Source organism: Priapulus caudatus, unplaced genomic scaffold (assembly GCF_000485595.1).
Source record: "Priapulus caudatus unplaced genomic scaffold, Priapulus_caudatus-5.0.1 Scaffold1088, whole genome shotgun sequence".
NCBI classification, from domain to species: Eukaryota; Metazoa; Priapulida; class Priapulimorpha; order Priapulimorphida; family Priapulidae; genus Priapulus; species Priapulus caudatus.
In genome coordinates this window covers 42,588-48,971 of record NW_014578149.1, presented here as the reverse complement: position 1 = coordinate 48,971, position 6,384 = coordinate 42,588, and the positions used below count along the sequence as shown (strand labels likewise).

At 40.7% G+C, this 6,384-nt stretch overlaps 1 long non-coding RNA gene across 1 annotated transcript; it reads right to left on the bottom strand.

The window, feature by feature from the left end:
- Positions 1–3,905: 3,905 nt before the first annotated feature.
- On the bottom strand, positions 3,906–4,625 carry LOC106815312. Its single transcript, XR_001394731.1, has 3 exons — positions 4,608–4,625; positions 4,225–4,359; positions 3,906–3,971 (listed from the first exon to the last, which is right to left on the bottom strand). It is a non-coding gene; the product is annotated as an uncharacterized LOC106815312 (long non-coding RNA).
- Positions 4,626–6,384: the final 1,759 nt, after the last annotated feature.

Here is a 6,384-nt window from a genome sequence, read left to right as displayed (position 1 = left end):
CCGGGGAAACCAGATGCGTGATGTCGCGAAGCAAGGTGAATTTTATAGACTCGGATTTTACAGCACACGTGCTGTCGCCCGCTTGGCCCTCCACGTTTAAACATAAAACGCGCTGAGAAAATTCACTTGCAGCTCAACAGTGACGACGCCACGAGTGACATTTTTCCTTACATTAATATAGGCATAGCCGGTGAACCCAGGGCGTGATTGCTGCGAGCGCAATAGTGAATATATATAGATCGGATTTTACCAAGCCCACGTGCTGCTCTCCGCCCTCCCGCTCACCTTAAACGTATAAACGGCCCAAAGAAAATTCTTTTTGGCCAGTCAACGTAACACCGACCGACGTCGACCGGCTTTAGATAAACATTGATCCTGCAGTACTCACTAGCACTCTGCTCCATGCGAGCAGCTAGTTGACTCGATGACGCTTGACGCGCCGCTTTCTAGCGCATCTTAAATTCTTTATTCCAATAGAATCAGGCGATAACGGCGATATGACCAAGCGCCTCTGTCCGTCTCTCTATATATGCTCGCAGCGAGTATGTATAGCGGACAATATAAGCTTCGTTTCGCCCTTAGCATCCAAGCAATCCTTTGTGGCCAATCTCATGTATTTTAGTGATTCATATAAGCAGTAATAGGTGCAAGCGTGTGCCATAAAAAAAACGCAAAGGAACATGTACACGCCTCTTTCCGTATATAGTTCTTCGCTCAACACTGCCGTTTATTTTCGCTAATAATCGAAACATGCTTATGTAACTTCAACTTGGCTACAGTCGCCTGTGTTACATGCCACTGATGCTGCATCCTTGCACGGATTTCATCTTTATTATTGTCGCTACATACAGTTCGCTTAATATTATGAATATAAAAGAAGTATCATTCATACATAGTTGGCCGAATACCCCAGCTGTTCGTTCGGGGGATCGTGTTGCTCGCGAAAATACATTGTTAAATTTTAAACGTTATAAAAAAAAACCGGCATTAGTCTATATCGGATGCGCAGCCAACTCTCTAGTTATGCCGTTATTCGACGTTACGACTTTAAGTTCATGTTATTTATGGGCCACTCGAGCAGGCGTTGTGTGTGTGTGTGTGTGGTCGTGTGTGGCCTGTTGTTGCTGTGTGTGTGTGCGTGCTGTGGCGTGCGTGCGTGCGGTGTCGTGCGTGCGTGCGTGCCAGTGCTGTGCTTGTGTGTGAGCAGTAACGGCGTGTGTTTTTGCCTCATGCTTGCGTGGGCGTGTGTGAATCCTGTTTTATCAAATAAATCTACAGGCGTGCGCGTATATACCCCTATAAATATATACTGTACAAATCAACAACAAGCGTTGTATTCATAAATGCCGATGCGAGAGAGCGTAATTTATTTGCCTACATAGCGTTGTCTTCAGAACAATATATTGTCAAGTCATCATAGTAAAATCGCCGGCATTGAACACGATCATAGATTGCGCTGTGTGTCGCCATGCCATCATACGTCCAACCACTAGTTTCTTCGTGGTTGCTTATCGCGGACTGCTAAGTTAATTAAGAATGGGCAGACGGCTAAAACCATGCAGCGCCATTCTGCTCGCCAGACAACTGCTCGCTAGTGTGAAATAACGAATGTAGGCACACTCTTGCCCCGCCCACACATATTACATTTCCATTTTCATCCCGCAAATACGATCTCGTTATCTTGGCAAGAAAACGATGTGCAAGAAGCCCCCATACTATTTATGCGCCCAACGTATAAAATAACACGATACATTACACAACGGCCCCTTTATTTTGTAGCGAAATTAGTAATAATCTAGACAGCTACTGGTAAATTCATTACACAATTTACAGGTAGAGTTTCAGCTATTTAGCTTTTTGGGATTCGAAAAATAATTAACTGAACTACTTCCCTTCGACAGGAAAGCGCGTTATAGCGCGCCTGCCCTTAAATAAGCGCGTGCCCCTACATGTGCCTATAAAATAATTTACAAAGCCCTAAAAATCAATGTTTGTCTAAAACATATTATGAAAAGAAACCGCTTTAAGCTCTATCAGGCGTTGTATGAAAGTTTTTCGCCAATATCTATTCTACATGGATTGTCATTGCTTCTGAACTAGGCAACGCGGTACCATTGCAGCCGTTCATCAATGGACACGTATGGCTGGCCTCTCTCGCTCTGCTGCGCGTTAAGATACAGATACTAAATTACACGCAATCAATGCAAATACGCCTAAGACAAATATACAGTTCAAACAATCCATTGATAAGGTCGTGGCTCGAGGCTATAACGTCTTTCCGACAGCCGGACTCATTAGACGCCGTGTCTACACGTGTGTTCAACATACTCATTGCACCCGTGTAACGTGACTATACATCACGTCACCGTGCTCATCTATCACGTCACACGTGTAACCTGCTTTTCAATATATCACGTCACACGTGTAAACCTGCTCATCTATCACGCTTCACACGTGCTTAACGTGTCATCTATCACGTCACATCGTGTAACGTGTCATAGTTATCAAGTCACACGTAACGGTGTCATCTTACCCACGCACCCGCTGTAACGTGTCAATCTATCACGGTCACACGTGCTACGTGCTCATTCTACCACGGTCACCCGGTCTAACGCTGTCATCTATCACGTCACCGGTGTAACGTGTCATCTATCCGATCACCCGGTGTAACGTGTCATCTATCACGTCGACCCGCTGCTAACGTGTCATATATCATGTCACTATATGCGATATACTAACCAATTTCTTGTTCATATTGCGTTGTTATAATCTTTGTAGGATTCCTGTAGGATTTGTAGGATTCTATTGTAGGTTCCTGTTTACTGTTATGTTATTTTTAAAATGTACTTTTACGTACAACTTTTATGATTATATATAATTGTTATGTTATATCCTAATCATTTCCTCGTTAATCACTGATATAACCAATTAGAAGCTTAATTGTATCTCAATTTTTCTTCTAAGCATTACCTGCATGTTACATTAGCAAATAGATGTTATATTTCATTACTATCATCCTAATTGTGTAATAATTTCAATGCAGAGTATGGCTGACCGTACACTGATCTCTATATACTAACTATCAGTAGTAGTTAGTAAATATTAGTCAGTATACAGTATTAGTATTTAGTATATACATGTAGTTATATGCTATAGATAGTATAATAGAGATCAATGGGACTGTCATATTGTGTACTGCAATGCTATTAAATATACTTGTGATCAATTCTTACGATTGTTATTAATATTGTTGTCATGTTATAATGCTTATCATTTGCTCGTTTGCCAACGATTCGCTTTCATATAGACTAGCTGTCATTGCAAATTATTTTATCCCTACATGCACGTTTACCTGCTGTGTTGTATTTGTTTATAAATAACCAGAAGTCAGAACATAGGGAACCGTTTATTTCCTGCTTTCTCCTGTGACTGGTTCATCATCCAGTCTCAATTATCCGACTCAGTTTTATTCGACAGCCAATCGATATAAAGTGATATATACAGTACGTATACATGTACCGTACAGAGTTGTACTGCGCACACATACATACACATTTTACAAATATCATGCCGTTTGACAATGCGTCACATACCGCCATTGACATAGCAATCGCTTTTAAACAATATAGCTAACAATAGTTCCATACCGTATTATTCTGCAGAATAATTAATAATCAATCAGATTTCACACGTTTACTGCAACTTGTTTTACTCTTATACCGCCTCTTCCACATTATCTGACATTTTTCGATTATTAAACCACTTATAGGTAATATTTACGTAGGAAAATAGAGACTTAACTATATATGTGCACGCGCGCGCATGTGTGTAGGTAAGCATGCTTGCGTGCGTGCGTCTTGTATGATGTAGTATTGGTAAGTATGCGTTCAATCTTCATTGTCGTCCTCCAGTGTCTGCGTTCTACATCCAACAGCGGTACTGATACCTCTCCATACGGTGGCTGCAGAATCCTACCCATCACAAAAAACGTCTGCTGTAAATAAGCTCATATTTTTGGTGATGAACAATAACTAACAATAGATCTGTAACATCTTTCAGCCTCTCTATATCTATCAGTCTGCCTCGCCACCTTTCCATCTTTTTGTCTGTTTCTCACGCTCTCTATCTATCAGTCTGCCTCTCCACCTCATACCATTTCTTGCACGCTGCTTCAACGGTATCCTAATTCTTTCTGATTATCCAAACCTTACTGCATATGCTTACATTTATGAGTTGGTGCGTGTGTCCGGGAAACTGCACGCATCTGCGTGTGCACGTCTGTCTGCCCACAGTCCGTCTGTTCTGCATCCACCAGTGATAATGAGATGTCTCTCTAAAGTGACTGTACGATCATCACACCTGAAAAAAACATCTGCAGTTAACTAACTCATATTTTAGTTTAGGAATACAATGATTAAATTCTGTGTTTCATAATCATACTGCTACTATTTTTAATCTCGCTCTCTCGTTCTGTTTCTCTCTCGCTACCTTTCTCTATCTATCAGTCTTATCTCTCTCCCTTTCTGACTTTCTACGGTTTCTTCACTCTGCTCCCACGGTATCCTAATTATTTCCGATTATCTAAACCTTACTGCATATACGCTTACATGCATGCGTTGGTGCGTGTGTCAGGAAAACTGCGCGCATCTGCGTGTGCACGGCTGTCTGCCCACAGTCTGTCTGTTCTGCATCCACAAGTGAAAATGAGATGTTTCTTAAGGTGACTGTGAGAACACCACACCTGGAGAAAAACAGCAAAATCTACAGTTAACTAACTAATATTTTGGTTTACGAATACAATGATTAAATTCTGTGTTTCATACTCCTACTACTACTATTTTTAATCTCGCTCTCTCGCTCTTTCTATCTTACAATCTTTCTCTATCTATCAGTCTTATCTCTCTCCCTCTCTATCTTTCTAATGTTTCTTCACTCTGCTTCCACGGAATCATAATTCTTTTCAATTATGCAAACCTTACTGCATATACGTTGGTACGTGTGTCAGGAAAACTGCACGCATCTGCGTGTGCACGTCTGTCTGCCCAAAGTCCGTCTGTTCTGCATCCACCAGTGATAATGAGATGTCTGTTTAACAAGGTCTGCTTAATAAGGTGACTGTGAGAACACCACACCTGAAAAAAACATCTACAGTTAACTAACTCATATTTTAGTTTAGGAATACAATGATTAAAGTCTGTGTTTCTTACTCATACTACTACTATTTTAAATCTCGCTCTCTCGTTCTCTTTCTCTCTCGCTACCTTTCTCTATCTATCAGTCTTATCTCTCTCCCTCTATATATCTCTCTTTGGGGTCGGAAACTCGACTGAAATAACCACGAATAACGAGTGGGCGATGTGACCAATTATTTTTTACAAACAAGCACAGATGCCTGTAATATAGGATACCGCGCACACGCCCATAGTTTTGTCGGAAACTCGACTGAAATAACCATGAATATCGAGTGGGCTATGTGACCAGGTGAATTATTTTTTACAAACAAGCACAGCTAGACGCCTGTAATATATAGGTTAGCACGCACACGCCCATAGTTTCGTCGGAAACTCAAGTCAAATAATCAAGAAATATCGTGGGCTATGTGACCAGGTAGATTATTTTCTAAAAACAAAGCACATATATATGCTTCATATATATAGGTTGGCGCGCACACGCCCATAGTTTTGTCAGAAAAGCGACTGAAATAACCATATCGAGTAGGCTATGTGACCAGGTGAATTATTTCTTACAAACAAGCACAGATGCTTGTATATGTTACCGCGCACACGCCCATAGTTTAGCCGGAAACTCAAGTCAAATAATCTTATACCTCGAGCCACGACTTTATAAATGGATTGTTTGAATGTATATTTGTATTAGGCGTATTTTGCATTGTATTGCGTGTATTTAGATCTGTATCTTAACCGCAGCAGACGAGAGAGCCACATACGTGTCCATTGATGACGGCTGCACAATGTACCGCGTTGCCTAGTTCAGAACAATGACAATCCATGTAGAAAGATATTGGCGAAAATTTCATCAACGCCTGATAGAGCTAAACGGTTTTCTTTTTATAATATGTTTTAGACAAACATTGATTTTTTGCTTTGTAAATATTTATAGGCACATTAAGGGCACGCGCTTATTTAAGGGCACGCGCTATAACGCGCCTCCTGTCGAAGGGAAGTAGTTCAGTTAATTATTTTTGAATCCCAAAGCTGAATAGCTGAACTCTACCTGTAAATTTGTAATGAATTTACCGTAGCTGTCTAGATTATTATAATTTCCTTATCAATAACGTTGTATGTATCGTGTTATTTTATACGTGCATAAATATAGGGGGCTTCTTGCACATGTTCTTTTGCAAGATAACGAGATCGTATTTGC